Genomic DNA, 15,290 nt, shown 5'->3' with positions numbered 1-15,290 from the left:
AGCACATCATCGTCATCATCAGATTGGAATTTGGCAGTCTGGTAAATCAAATGATCGTCTGGGGCAGCCCTCATAGTCGATGAAAAAACAGAAGGATCATCAGAGTGGACCATAGAGGTTAATTTTCGCTAATTAAGTTTGTAAAGGGCAATCACCTTCACGAAATATGATCACCCACCAATCAGGCCCCAAACATTGCAAATCATCTAAATCATTTACAAATTACAGTTAAACACCCTTCCTTACTGTCTGCCACCACATGAATCATCAATCATCACTCATAATCACTCACTCACTGTTGCAATTGTTGTAGTTTTCTTTCCAATCCAAGCACGGGTAGGTTAGGTAGTAGGTACACAATTGTATCTTTGATGCAGACAACACATTGGAATTTGGCTTTGGCACTCTTGTAAATCAACGATCTTCTGGGGCAGCCCTGCTAAGTGATGCAAAAAAGGATAGGCATGCAACGGAGGCAGACATTGTCTCAAATGTCAGGAAGGAGTTGTGGAGGCTTCTTCACTGAACATTGGACCAACTGAAATCTGGCAAAATATGTGGCTGATATATGGTGGGCACCATAAATTTGACACAAGCATAATGTTCCACTGGTCCTGTAACAGATGCAACAATAGAATATCTTGGCCCATCATACTGTCCTCCTTGCTAACTTCGCATGCGAACACCTCAAAAAGGAGTAGCATCTGTGTCAGGCATTCAACCTGGCCCCATTTCCCGCATCCATAGCTTTCCCAACTGCATCCCATCCCCTTTGAATGACACAGTCATTGATATGTTTGAACTTCTCAAACAGACATTGCAAATTGTAATAGGTTCAGTTTCAGTGTGTTGGCACCTCCTATATCAGTGCTTTAACTCGTACTCTATTAGCATTCAGAATAATCCGCAACTGCTTCCGGACTTTAAAAGAATGGCTGAAATGAGTGCAGATCCTTCTGCAGGTGGACAGTATGTTAAGGACTATGTCTTATTTTTTTTAAAGTCTTGCACCACCAGATCCTTCTGCAGGTGGTGAGTATGTTAAGGGCTATGTATTCTTTTTTGAGAAAGTCTTGCACCACCAGGTTGATGCAATGGGCCAAACTCATGACCCTGAATAGCCATCATCTGCTATGGCCTTAGCTATGTTATTGCCAGTGTCTGTGGCAACAAATCCATTTCTGAGACCTCTGGGTCACAGCCATTCATACACCTTGCTGTTAAATTCATCCAAGATAGTTTGCAGCTGTATGTGATTTCTCTTTTTTTTATATATATATTTTTATTGAGAACAGGAAAAAACTAAAATAAATATACTCATCCAATTAATAACTCCAATAAAACATATGAAATCAAATAATTAGAAGAGAATAACATTTCTTTCAACAGAATAGCAAAGAATTCTAATAAAATCAATGGAAATTAATTATAATTCATGAGAAAAACTTTTACATAATCAATTATAATAAAATACAATCTGTCTGGTATAAAACAACATATTACCAGTTACGAATTATCTGATAATAATCCCTAGATTTTATATTATGACTGATCTGATCATGATCATAATCAAGAAAAACAAAATATTAACGAGTCCATATGATTCTAGGAGCGACAAATATCTCTGGTAGTTTGTAAATAATCCAACATTTCCTAAAGTCGTTATGTAATAAAAAAATTGTATTATTTAGGAGAACATTTTTCCCAGATCCTCCTAATTTTCGCAGTTGCTCCTACACGTTTAGCATAGGCCTCCTCGAATCTGAAGGTCCGAACCATCTTATTAAACCAATGCTCTAAGGACGGTTGTTTAACGGTTCTCCAATTCTGCAGAACCAATGACCTGGCTACAGCAATTGAAATCAATACAAAATACTGCTGGTTTTTTGTTAAACCTTTTACCTCGCCTGAGGAGCCAAATAGCACCAGGGTGACGGATGGCTCAATTGTTACAGATAAAATCTGAGACATCTCAGCAAAAACCCCTTGCCAAAATTGTTGTAAATCATTACATTCATAGAAAATATGTACCCATCCACCCTCACCCTGTTTACTACATCTGAAACATCGATTGGGGCATGTTGAAAACATGTTAGATAATCTCTGAGGTGTATAATACAATAACCATCTTGAAAAAAATTCATTCTCTTAAAATTTGCGCCTCTCAGTGATTTATTTGCTAATTCGCTGAGCTGTTGCCATTCTTTAACATTAAACCTGCAACCTGTCTCAGAATAAATTTTTTGTAACTCATTCGTGATAATCTCATCAGAATGTGCCTTTTCATGGAGTAGGCGATACCAATTGCCAACCCCCACCACTCTGTTTGTCATTTGTTTAACAATTTGATATATGGATTCGCCGAGCATTGAATAATTAATTTTAAGAAAATTTACTAATTGTAGAAAACTCAGAGAAAGAGCAGTGGTCATTATAGTGATTCTAATTTGAACTATATCCCAAGAAATTAATGTTTCATGATTATAAAAATCCCCGAGCTGTCTAAAACCTGATTCTTGCCAGATCTGATAAAGCCCTTTAGAGAGTTTCAGACCACCTACTTCGGAGTCCTGAATAACGGTATATGCATGGAATGCCGGAATAGCTTGAGATTTAAAAAATAACTGTATTCTTTCAGCTAGAGTCAATATTACCTTATATCTGGACTTCTTGGGAAGTTTTACGAGGCGTAAAAACACAGGTAGTCTTATAGCACTCTCATTCAGCATTTTGTTTATCAAAAAATTATCAAAAACAGATTTATCTTGACCCATTTGAGAAAGTAAGTTAACTTGCGAAGCCTGGTAATAAGTTGAAAAATGTGGGCGTGCCAATCCGCCTGATGTAACATCTAATTGTAATGTAGCCATTTTAATCCGAGGATGTTTACCATTCCAGAAAAATGTTCTAATTATTTGATCTAATTCCTTAAAATAATGAATCCGAATTTTCAAAGGAAGATTAATAAAAAGAAACAAAAACAATGGGAGCACTGACATTTTAATCATCGATATCCTCCCTATTAAAGTTAATTGCAGCAGGGACCATTTATCTAATAATTTTTTTACTTTCATCAGTGTACTAGTGTAGTTTAATATAAATAGTTGCCCAAAGTCACTTGTAACACATATCCCCAAGTATCTTACTGGGCACGATGGTTTTACCTGAATGGATAATGGAATATCCGAGGGAATCACATTGAAAGTTAACATTTCCGTTTTCGCTTGATTGATTTTATATCCACCGACCTGAGTGAACCTCTGAATCTCATCTAAAGCATTCTGTATATCAGTTGCCCCGGCTTTTAAATCTAGAATAATATCATCAGCATAAAGCTTAATTTTTGACATCCCCTCAATTGGAGGCAAAATCGTCAGATTTGCATGGATTTTTATAGCAAGAGGCTCAATAAACAGTGAAAACAGGAGAGGGGATAATGGACATCCCTGACGTGTGCCACGTTTAATCTTAATTCTTCCTGCTTCTAAACCGTTAATAATGAGTTTAGCCTCTGCATGGCTATATATATCTTTTAACATTTGTACAAATTGTAACGGAAAACCAAATTTTTCCAAAATAAAAAATAAAGCCATCCAATCAACCAAATCAAAAGCCTTTTCGGCATCCAGCATCATTATTACCGCGTTAGATTTATTAATAGAAAAATAATCAATAGCTTGAGCTAAATAATATGTATTAGATGCCATCACACGTCCTGGAATAAAACCATTTTGGTCAATATGCACCAATTGTTCTGCACAGGGGGCTATCCTTCTCGCCCATGTTTTCATAAGCAGTTTATAATCTGTTTTTAACAGGCTAATCGGACGGTAGGAACTAAGATTAGTAGGGTCTTTATCTTTTTTAAGGAAAACAACTAATAACGATTCCATAAAACTTAGTGGAATATCCATACCTTCTTGGTCTATTTTAGCATTTAATCTGTCCTGAAGTTGTTGTGACAATAATGGTAGCTCTAATGCTTCAAAATAATTCAAAAATTCTTCCTGATGTATAGCCTGTACCTCTCCATAAATTTGATTAAAGTATGCTAAAAAAAACCTCAGCGATTTTAGACTTCTCGTCTACTAATATACCGGTTGTTGTATTTTTGTTTTTGCTAATTATTTGTGCAGCTTTCTGAGACTTCGTGGCCCAAGCCAGAAACCTACCAATCTGTTGACTTTCCTCATATGTTTTTTGTTGATAAGCCTTACTCCCTGCCATTTCCTCTAATAAAAAAGAATCCTTTAGATTTTCCTTAGCTCTAACTAATTCTTGAAGTTGTTCTTTTCTAATAAATTCTGGAGTATCCGTTAAGGTTGCTTTTAATCTAGCATCTTCAACGGCAGTCTGTAATTGGACACTCTTTTGTTTCCTTTGGTTACCTATCCTTGCCTTATAAGATATAATTCGACCTCTAAGAGTGGATTTAAATGCCTCCCAGACCATAAACAAAGGTGCAGTATCTAAATTAAACTGAAAAAACTCCTTAATAAACCCTTTGGTTTCCGTCATCCAAATAATATCGTGTAATAAAGATTTATCAAATTGCCATCTGGCCTTTTTTTTACAGCTATATCTAACCTCAACGTAAATGAAACAAGAGAATGATCTGAAAAGGAGTTGACCACTATTTCTGCCGGACTATTGGCAACAGATTTATCTACTAAGAAATAATCGAGTCGGGAGGCTGATCTATATCTTGCTGAATAACAAGTATATTGTAAAAGACTGGGATGGCTCTGTCTCCAGGGATCTACTAACGAGAAATCTTTTATTAGATTATTTATTATTTTTGCCGTTTGGGGCTTAAGTTGTCTCTTTGTTTTATTAGATGTGTCTAAAGACAACTTCTGAATAAAATTAAAATCCCCTCCTAGAATTAATATCCCTTCCATTTGTGACACTAATTGATATATTTGACCCAGAGCATCAGTATCATCCTCGATAGGACCGTAATAATTTAGCAAATCAAGAACTATTTCCTGTACCTTAACTTGAACCCATAGCCATCTGCCTTTCCCATCTCGTCGCACCTCCTTGACCTGCCAGTCATAGACATTAGATAACACAATACCTACTCCACGCACAGCTGCATTAGCAGAAGAAAAATATGCTAACTGATATTTCTTTGGAAGTAACATCCTAGGAGTATTTGTCCTAAAATGTGTCTCCTGTAGAAATATGATTTCAGGCAAGAGAGTACTTATCCAATTTAAGATAGCCCCATTTTTCCGGGGATTCAGTAACCCATTAACATTACAAGTGACAATTTTTATATTCTGCATTTTTGGCCCCATTTTATTTGATTTCCTCCATAGCTCGCAAAATTTCCATAAAAAACATTTTTTAGTAAGCCTAATTCTACCCCAACCTCAATCCCACCCCTACAACCCAACCCAGGAATGTGGACGTCCCCTAGGACTCCGCTAGCCACATCCCCTCCCTCCTTCGCTAAGATAGGTGCCCTGTTCCTGCACCCCAGATGATCTGGCCCTCCCCCCCAATGGTTATAAACGAAAAAAGAATGGAGAACAGTACTCTGCTCCGCTCAACATGCAAAAAAACATGACAGCACAAACTCACTTTAGAACAGAAATTTCTTTCAGTAAATCCTGTGCCTCATCTATTCGTGAGAACATATGAAACTTTCCCTTAACCAACACCCTTAACTTAGATTGCTGTGCAATCGATACCTGAGCTCCCTGGGCCTTATACAAATACAGCATTTTCACGAACTCCTTACGTCTGCGAGCTGAAATAGCAGACATGTCAGGGAAAATTCGACATTTAGTCCCATCATTGATAGAAAACTGTCTCTGCTGAATTGCTTTTGACAAAACTTTTTCCTTAACTCTGTAATCAGAAAAGTTAATAAGAATTGCGCGCGGGAATTTAGCATTAGGAACAGGATGTGCCGGAACCCGATGCGCCCTTATTAATGTTAGATCTCCGGAAAAATCTGGGAGTACTTTCTGTTTAATAAAAGTCCCAGCCCATGAGAGAGTATTAATACCCTCAATTCCTTCAGGCACTCCTACAATCCGCAGATTAGATCGACGAGAATGATTTTCAAGTTCATCAAGCTTGTTCTCGAGTATTGCCTTATCTGATGCTGCAGAATTGATTTTCTGAATCATGGAACTCATCTGATCCTCTAAATGAACTATCCTGAGTTCCGCTTCCTGAAATCTTGCAGGAACTCCTGCCACTAATTCCTCAATCTTCTCCAGATGAAGATGAAGAGCAGCTATCTCACTCTCCTGCGATTTCTTCATTGCTCTAATCTCATCCAATATGAGATTAAGCAAGGTCTTTATCTCGAGCTGCTGTGTCACTTCAGTAGTCATACCTTCCACATGCTGCCAGCCCGGACTCTCGATATCGACCACTTGATCTAGCCTCTCTCCTACTATTCGAGAGCTTTCCTGGGGCTGAGAGCAATTCAGCAGTTGACGGTTTAATGTTTTAACAGGAGACAGTTCGAGTAACAGAGGCTGATCAGATGGGACCAATACATTTCTGTGCCCTTGCTGCTGACCTTCTGAGACTGACTGAGGAAGAACTGGGCTAGCCAGAACCGGAGCTAAAACCTGAGTAGATGGAGAGACATATACTGGTTCCAGGGAGCTAGTTGGAATATCTTCCCCTGGTGACACTGGTAGTGCTGTGTTTAAATGTAATACGTCCTGATCTGATATGGGCTGAGCATTTTTTTTATAAACAATGAATAATCTTTACTGTTTTTTATCTCGGCCCTTGACGCACTCCCTGACGATAACTCACAGGTCTGACTTATTCCATCCGCTGGCCCCTCAGTTACTTTAATTACTTTAGTTGCTTTGGTTACTTCAGTCATATGAATTGCATGATTTGAATCCTCCCTCGCAAACTGTAGCTCTGACTGGATCTCAGGGGTGTCCTCTATAGAACTTTCAGAGCTTGACGTATTTACTGCAGTAGGGGCCTTAGCTGGAGAAACGGCGCCTTTTACCTGCATCATACGTTTTTTTGCTTTCAACGCCATTGTAGAATCCACTTTAGCTATTGCATTAGTCTGTCTCAAATGTCTCCCCATCTTATTCAATTATTTTCCCGCGCCCCGTTGGAGTTTTTTTTCTTTCCCTTCTCCCTTTCTCTTCTTCTTCCTCCTGCTTCTTCCTCTGTCCCGGTATCCACAATATTTATACCAGTGCGTTCCTCATTTTCCCTTACTGCGTGCTGAACCCAAGCCCCTGGACGGCCCCCAACTCCTTACTGCCAGAGTGGTTTGTGCTCTATAAGTTTATGGCTCTGTAACTGGATAGGCGTCCGTTCTTTTCCGTACTTTTCCAGCTCCCAGCTCCCAGCTCTCAGCTCTCAGCAGTGGCTATAATTAAACAGTGCTTCTTAACCCTTTTTGTTTTTTATTGTTTTTTTTCCCCCCAAGAAACTCAAAAACTACAAAAAAAAAAAAAAAACGAACAGAACTCCAAGTTAAAAAATCCCACTGTGCCTAAAATAGAGGTGGAGGAATATTGGAATATTTAAAGTTTACTGGTTGAGAGCCTCCTCATCAAATCCACAGCGGCAAAGAAATCAGTAATCCAGCTGGTTTCAGGAAATCACGAGCCTAAAAAAACAATTCCAGACATTCCATGTGAGGCCCCCAAAACAACATCCCACAGCCTTGACCTCGAGGAGCAGCACCAGGCAACAGTCCCAGGCATCCGTCAGAGAGAGCAAACAACAATCCTCTACAAACCCGGAGTCGGCTGAGCAATTGCATCAACAACCACCACACTGAGGCTGCAAGGTCCGATCAAACGTCAGTGCCCAGAAACCGCGTTTTCAAACCAAACCTCCGCCGTGCCGGGAAGTAGACGAAGGATTGCGGAGTTTCCGAGCGGAGCTCTTTCTCCCGGTCTGCATCGCTCTCGACGCTCACCACGCAATCGCCATCGCGGACTCTATCAAGGGGGGGAGGGGCAACACATGCGGCTACGCGTCAGCGGGACTGCCCATAGCCGAGAGCTCGTTGTGATATCTCAATGGCAAACATGGACACTGTTGCATGCCTCCACACTCTCTTAGAACTTTATTCAGGGGCAAGACCTGTAGATATCTTTTGCTTTACCCCCGCAAAAGAGTTCCAGTGTGCAGTATTGCACATGTAATCATTTGTCTTACAACTGGTCCACATGTTAGGTTAATAGTGCGAACCTTGTCCAATCAATTGCAGCACAACATAATGCAGCACTGGAACATCAAATCTCGCAAAATAAGTCTGACTTGGAACCTTACATTGTAGATGGCTATAACAAATTCTAAGAATCTCACCCCTTCCACAAAAGAAAAAGGGAGGAGGTGCAGCGCTAACGTTTTTGCCAGCTTCCCATTGTATAAAGTGTGCCATTGGGTGGTTGCAGTTGTAGTGCCCCTACTGCCTAAACATGCCTGTATTAGTAGCACGGTTTTATCTTCTTTTTCTGGGCCTCTGACGCAGGAGACTTTTTAGAAGTAGGTAGTGGAAGGCTCAGTGGGCGTTGTGGTGGGGTAGTCACTGCATGCCATTGTGTCTCCATCTGACTCTGAGTCTTGTGCAATTGTAAAGTCGCTGAGGGGGGTGATTCTTTGGGTGCACTGCTTTGGACAGGGCTTCTTTGTGCTAGGATGTCATCTTCACTTTCACCACCAAGACATTCTGCAATTTTTGGTGCTCCTCCCACTGGATTGCATGATGTTTTTTCATATGAGTCATTTGGACTCCAGTACCATAGTGTGAACCATGCTTTCCTTGATGAACACTACTTTGAACACTAGTTTGGCAAATGGTGCATATTGCAATGTTCTCCCAGACTAGACCACGCCACGTCCCTATCATCATCATCATCAGAAGTGGTGCTTAAAGTAAATTGTGACATAGTACCCTTCCTTTTCCTCACTGGAGGTGTAGGAGTCAATGATTCTAAAAGAGAAGGTTCTTGCTCGGCAGGATGCTTGACCCCTGGTTCTGCTCCAACATCAGTAAGATATACTATTGCTGGCTGTGGCTGCTGTCCACTTTGCACTGTTTCCTGAAACAATTGGGTACTACTCTGCTAAAGGAACAAATCCAATTCAATGTCACTGCTCATCCGTGTCACCATGATTGCAGTGGCTGCCTCGGCAGTTCGGGCTGGACTGTTCCCATGAGGCACAGGGTCAGACTGATTTGCATATGGCCATGTCTGAACTGGGGTTGCGGAGTGAGCTAAAGAATGATGATGGATTAAACCCAGATCAGTTGACTGGGGGTGAGTGCTTGCAATGTTCAACATTCCGTCCATCATTCCCTTTGGTTTTGCTTTGTTCGCCCTAAGTTGGCAGGGTATGCCCAGACGTGAGTCCCTTGCTCACTTTCCCACTGGATTCAAGATAGCCTGGCTGAGGAGGGTTATGAACCCGAAACTGGTCCCAGGATGCTTGTTTCCGGTCCAGGGAAGACATGGCTTGGCAGTTTGGGCTGGACTGTTCCCATGAAGGACAGGGTCAGGCTGATTTGCATATGGCCATGTCTGAACTGGGGTGGCGGAGTGAGCTAAAGAATGATGATGGATTAAACCCAGATCAGTTGACTGGGGGTGAGTGCTTGCAATATTCAACACTCCATCCATCATCCCCTTTGGTTTTGCCTCGCCGACAGACATAGTCTTCCATTTAGGTTGAGGTGGGGTTGTTGATGCGGGAGTGCTGCTTTCCAGCTTGCTCCCCAGAGGCAATTGGGGCAGGCACACAAGATTGTCCGAAAAAGGTTTGGGCCAACACACCACTGGGGGAAAGCTGCTTCTTCTCACTGACCACTTTCTTAGTAGCAACTTACTTTGAGGCCATCTTAAAGCTCTCAGTTGGCAGTGGCACTGATCTGCACAAGCAGAAGATATTGGAGGACCGATGTGTGACAATGATGTACAGGCATTCTGTTTGACTGTACTGCAGGTGATGTCTCTTCTTCTCTTGTGCACCTAAAAGCAAACAAGCAGGAAAAACATTTAGTGAAACGTGGCATTGTTGCAGTTTTAGTACATACAATATGAGTGTGGTTGGTAATATAATCACTTCAAAGTCAAATCACACCACCATTCCATAAAATGTCATTCCCCATCAGGATAACACACAATATGCAGCTAGAGCTCTTATTTCATGTCCACATATTCTAAAGGAGACACCTGTGACACTCAGGGAGCTGCATGGGTAAATGGAATAATAATCTTTTTAAAAATGGAGGTAAGTGTGCACTGATGACAGGCAATGTGGTCCAGGGTGTCCAGGAGGAAATGGAATTATACCTAAAAACAATGGAGGGCTGTACCCCTATGGTGGATGGATGGATGGACTGACTGAGGCAAAATGTAAAAAAACTTTTACAAAAATTAACATTTTTTAAAATGCTTTCCAAATTAAAAATGAAATAAAAACTCAAATAAAAAAATAATAATTATTGCTGATATTTGCATGGGAGGATGAGAAGAAACCTATTGTGAGGCAAGGAGGTGCTAAATAAAAAAAATACAAGGCATGAATCTAATATATAAGCACTTTCCTTCAAAAACATATTCTTAATATACATCCTACAATGATCCTCAAGCACATTATTAAACTGATATCACATCCATACATGCAAGACAGAATGGCTGCCAGCCAGTGTCACATGGCAAAACAACAGCACCAAGCAAAGGAGTCATGGGGAACAAAGAACAAATGCAAGTCTATTGCAAAGGCTCACTGGCTGGATGCAGAAAATGGGTGCCAGACACATGGCCAAATAACAAAAGCAAGTAAGGAGGCATGGGGAAAAAAGAACAAGTGCAAGTCTTTGGCAAAGGTACACTGTACCTTAAGACCCTTAGGGGTGATTAGTTTGTGCTTTAAAAATACCGGATTACTGGCTAGATGCACAAAATGGCTTTCAGCCACATGGCCAAACAACAACAGTATTCAAGGAGGAATGGGGAACAAAGACAAAGGAGGCATGGTAACAGGGAAGAAAACACTACCATTAATTCATCAATGCCAAAAGTATAAATTAACTGAGCTATACAAATTTTACAGCAACACACATCCTCTCACGGCATCAAATATTACCCCATATATACACTTTTTGTACACAAAGTGAAATACAAAAAAACCACCACTTTTCAATTTAATCAAATGTCATCCCAGCCCTAAATGATGTTTTAAAACAACATATACCACAGAAACAGATGTTTCATGTACCCATGACTAGCTCTGGCCTGGGCCAACTGGATGGCACCTTGACAGACTAAGCCTCATAGTAAAATTGCACATTTAACAAACATGGAGAAAATGTACTGAACTGTGCAACATTGTTCCTTTACAAAAGAAGAAAAATGAAAAGCCTAAATATAACTAGGCCCCTCCTGAAAATGTAGGTCACCCACTACAATAACCAAACTGCCACTACAATAACTCTGAAATCCTGAATCAAAGTATAAATAAATACTGGTGCATGCCCTCTATCAAGCAAACACCCTTATACAAGAGGGTTTTTTGCATATGAAATCTCAAATACAAAGTCCTTAAATCCAATGGTACATATGCAGCAGCCAAGGAGAAGGATCCTTCCAGCTCGAAATCCAAATGAAAAGTGACTAGATGATGTACAAAGCTCTGGGAGGATCCTGCTGGACAGGAACTGGAACAGGAGCAGGAAGTTGGAGCACTTCCTTCCTGTTGGAAAAAAAAGTTTTTAAAAAAGCTTCTCGCACTAAAAAGCAACTTTAACGGTCCGTCTCAAGTGGTGCGCTCATGACCTTGATCGTCACTACATTGGTGCCGTCACGGCCAGAAGCTGTGCAAGTGGGCGTAAAGTGCTCGCTAGCAGCCTTAGAGTATCATGGCGTGAGCGAGCGCCATATCAAATCTCAAGCCCGCAGACTGAAAATAAACTCTCCTTCATGCCCAAAATGCGGAATTTAGGAACTCTGCGCTCCTCTGTGGAGCACGGAGTGCCCGAATTCCACAAACTCTACCAGCAGAGCGGAATTTACCACCCTGGCCTAGCTATTACCACACTCTAGATTCTCCTGAGAAATCATGGAGCTATTTGACATATCCGTGTCATCATTTGGGGCCAACAAGCAAACTCCCCGGTGTTCCCATGCTCTAGACCTCTTAACCGTCCCGGCCCTCTTTTCAACTCTCAAAATAACACAGCACTCTCAAGACCTACCCATTTAACCAGTTATTCTCACCATTTAATCATTCAAGGGCCTTGTGTACACTTCCAATGCATTGTCAATTCTCGTGTTGTCAGTATCAATGCCAAGCCAATAAATCAGGTAGTGTTTTTTCTCTATTTAGGGTTAGGGTATGCAGGCCATGGATGTATAAGGGATCACATATAAAGTTGTTTCCTTAACACAGCTCATTACCGCTTCCCAGAACACCTCTAAGGATGGGCAGGACCAAACCATATGGAACATACCCTGAAACCGGTCCCAAGATGCTTGTTTCCGGTCCAGGGAGAACCTGACCTGGAAGTTCAGTCTGGACTGTTCCCATGGAGCAAAGGGTCAAGACTGATTTGCATATGGCTGGGTCCAAACTGGGGTGGCGTAGTGGGCAAAAGTCGATGGATTTAACCCAGATCTTTTCACTGGGGGAGAATGTTTGCATTGTCAGCATTCCATCCATCATTTGTTTGTTGTAACACTTTTTGCCCTAAGTGGGATGGGTATGCCCAGACATGGGTCCCTTGCTCACTGTGCCACTGGATTCAAGCTAGCCTGGCTGAAAAAGGATGACATACCCTGAAACCGGTCCCAGGATGCTTGTTTCCAGTCCCGGGAGAACCTGACCTGGAAGTTCAGTCTGGACTGTTCCCATGGAGCAAAGGGTCAAGACTGATTTGCATATGGCTGGGTCCAAACTGGGGTGGCATAGAGGGCAAAAGAACGATGGTTTTAACCCAGATCTTTTGACTGGGGAAGAATGTTTGTATTGTCAGCATTCCGTCCATCATTTGTTTGCTGTAAAACATTTCGCCCTAAGTGGGATGGGTATGCCCAGACGTGGGTCCGTTGCTCACTGTGTCACTGGATTCAAGCTAGCCTGGCTGAAGAAGGGTGACATAATTTGAAACTGGTCCCAGGATGCTTTTTTTCCGGTTCAGAGAGGACCTGGCCTGGCAGTTCGGTCTGGACTGTTCCCATGGGGCACAGGATCAAGACAGATTTGCATATGGCTGGGTCCACACTGGGGTGGCGTAGTGGACAAAATAACTATGGATTTAACCCAGATCTTTTTACTGGGGGAGAATGTTTGCATTGTCAGCATTCCCTCCATCATTTGTTTGCTGTAACACTTTTCGCCCTAAGTGGGATGGGTATGCCCAGACGTGGGTCCCTTGCTCACTGTGCCACTGTATTTAGGATAGCCTGGCTGAAGAAGGGTGACATACCCTGAAACTGGTCCCCGGATGCTTGTTTCCAGTCCAGGGAGGACCTGGCCTGGCAGTTCGGTCTGGACTGTTCCCATGGGGTACAGGGTCAAGACTGTTTTGCATATGGCTGGGTCCAAACTGGGGTGGCGTTGTGGGCAAAAGAACGATGGATTTAACCCAGATCTTTTGACTGGGGGAGAATGTTTGCATTGTCAGCATTCCGTCCATCATTTGTTTACTGTATCAAATTCCCCTTTGCCAAGAACCCAGACACATAAGAGTCCCGGTATTTTGTTCCTGTGGGCTCTTAACTCGGCTCGTTCTCCGCCTTGCCGCAAATGCATCCAGGATGGTTTGAAGGAGTTTCCTGAGGATCAAGAGATCATTACATCTGCAAAGTTTTATCTCCTGTATGGAATTTACTAAAGCGGGAGTGTTGAGGTGAGATTTCTCCCCAGAGTGTAAGGCCATACCCGGGTGGTAAGGGGATACGTTTATCAGCTAGGTAACTGGGCACTTTGCCATTTAATGCTTTGTGTACTATGCAGCATATTTTAAAATTGATTCTCTGGTGAATGGAAAGCCAGTGAAGTTGTTGCACGAGGGGGAGCAGGGACATTCTAGGAGGCATATTCTTGACAAGCTGCGCAGCTGTGTCCTGTACCACCTGAAGTTTATTCAATAACTACTCATTAGCTGCTGCCAAAAGTGCATTGAAGTAGTCCAGACGATTGATGACCAGTGCCTGAACCAGGGTTTACACACAGACAATGGAAGAAGGGGGAATACTCTATGTAAAGAACGCATCACATGGAAGCAGATGCCAGTTGTAGCTACTACTTGGTCTTTCATTGGGAGGGCCTGATCTAAATGCACACCCAGGTTTTGTACTACCGTTTTAGGGATAGGGGCAGGCACAGATCTGCAGGCCACTCCTCTGCAGACCAAAGTGTATTGGCATTGCCAAAGAGCATAATCTCAGTCTTTCCAGCATTTAGCTGGAGAGAGATTTCCATCATCCATGAAGAAATTGCTTTCATGCCATCCTAAAAATAAGATTTTGTGGTAAAAAAGCTTTTATTAAAAGACAGGAGAAGTTGGGTGTCATCCGCAGAAGAAATGAGGGTGAAACCAAATTCTCTAATAATCTTAGCATGGGGGGTCACATATATTAAACAAAGTAGGGCTCAGACAAGATCCTTGTGGCACTCCCTTGGTAAGGTCCATATACTAGAATAGAAAGGCCCTAAATTAATGATCTGTATGCAGTGAGTTAGAAAGCTTGTGAGCCATTGTAAGGCTTGTCCACAAATTCCAATCCCCTCCAATCTTCGCAACAGAGTTTGATGGGACACTGTGTCAAAAGTTACAGATAAATCCAGCAGCACTAGCAACACAGCTTGGTTATTATCAAGAGAACCTCTAATGTGATCTGTTACCGCTAACAGTGCTGATTCCATGCTATACATAGGTCTAAAACCCGACTGTGAAGGGTCTAGTCAGCCAATGACTAATCAACAACAACTTTTTCTCCATAAACATTTCTAAGTCAGAACTTTCTACCGAGATGAACCATATCTCTGTATTTGACCCACGATTCATCGTGGTCAGCCTTTACTTTTAACTTTGACCTTGCCTAGTGTGCCCAATTAGCACTAGTTTTATTTAACATTTTAAAAATTCAAACCTCTGGTTCCCCTTAGTAGATGTTTGTTGTTATGATGTCATATTGCTCATTAACATATTCTCTATTTTCATAAATTGAAGTTAGATTTTTCTTGTGTTGAGTTTTTGACTGTGTGTACTTCTAAATGCTTTACATATTTCCCCACATTCAGCTTGTGTGCTCTGTGCCATACCAACA

Source organism: Triturus cristatus, chromosome 4_1, assembly GCF_964204655.1.
Source record: "Triturus cristatus chromosome 4_1, aTriCri1.1, whole genome shotgun sequence".
Taxonomy (NCBI): Eukaryota; Metazoa; Chordata; class Amphibia; order Caudata; family Salamandridae; genus Triturus; species Triturus cristatus.
The sequence above is the reverse complement of the archived record's forward strand: the minus strand, read 5'-3'. Positions refer to the sequence as shown.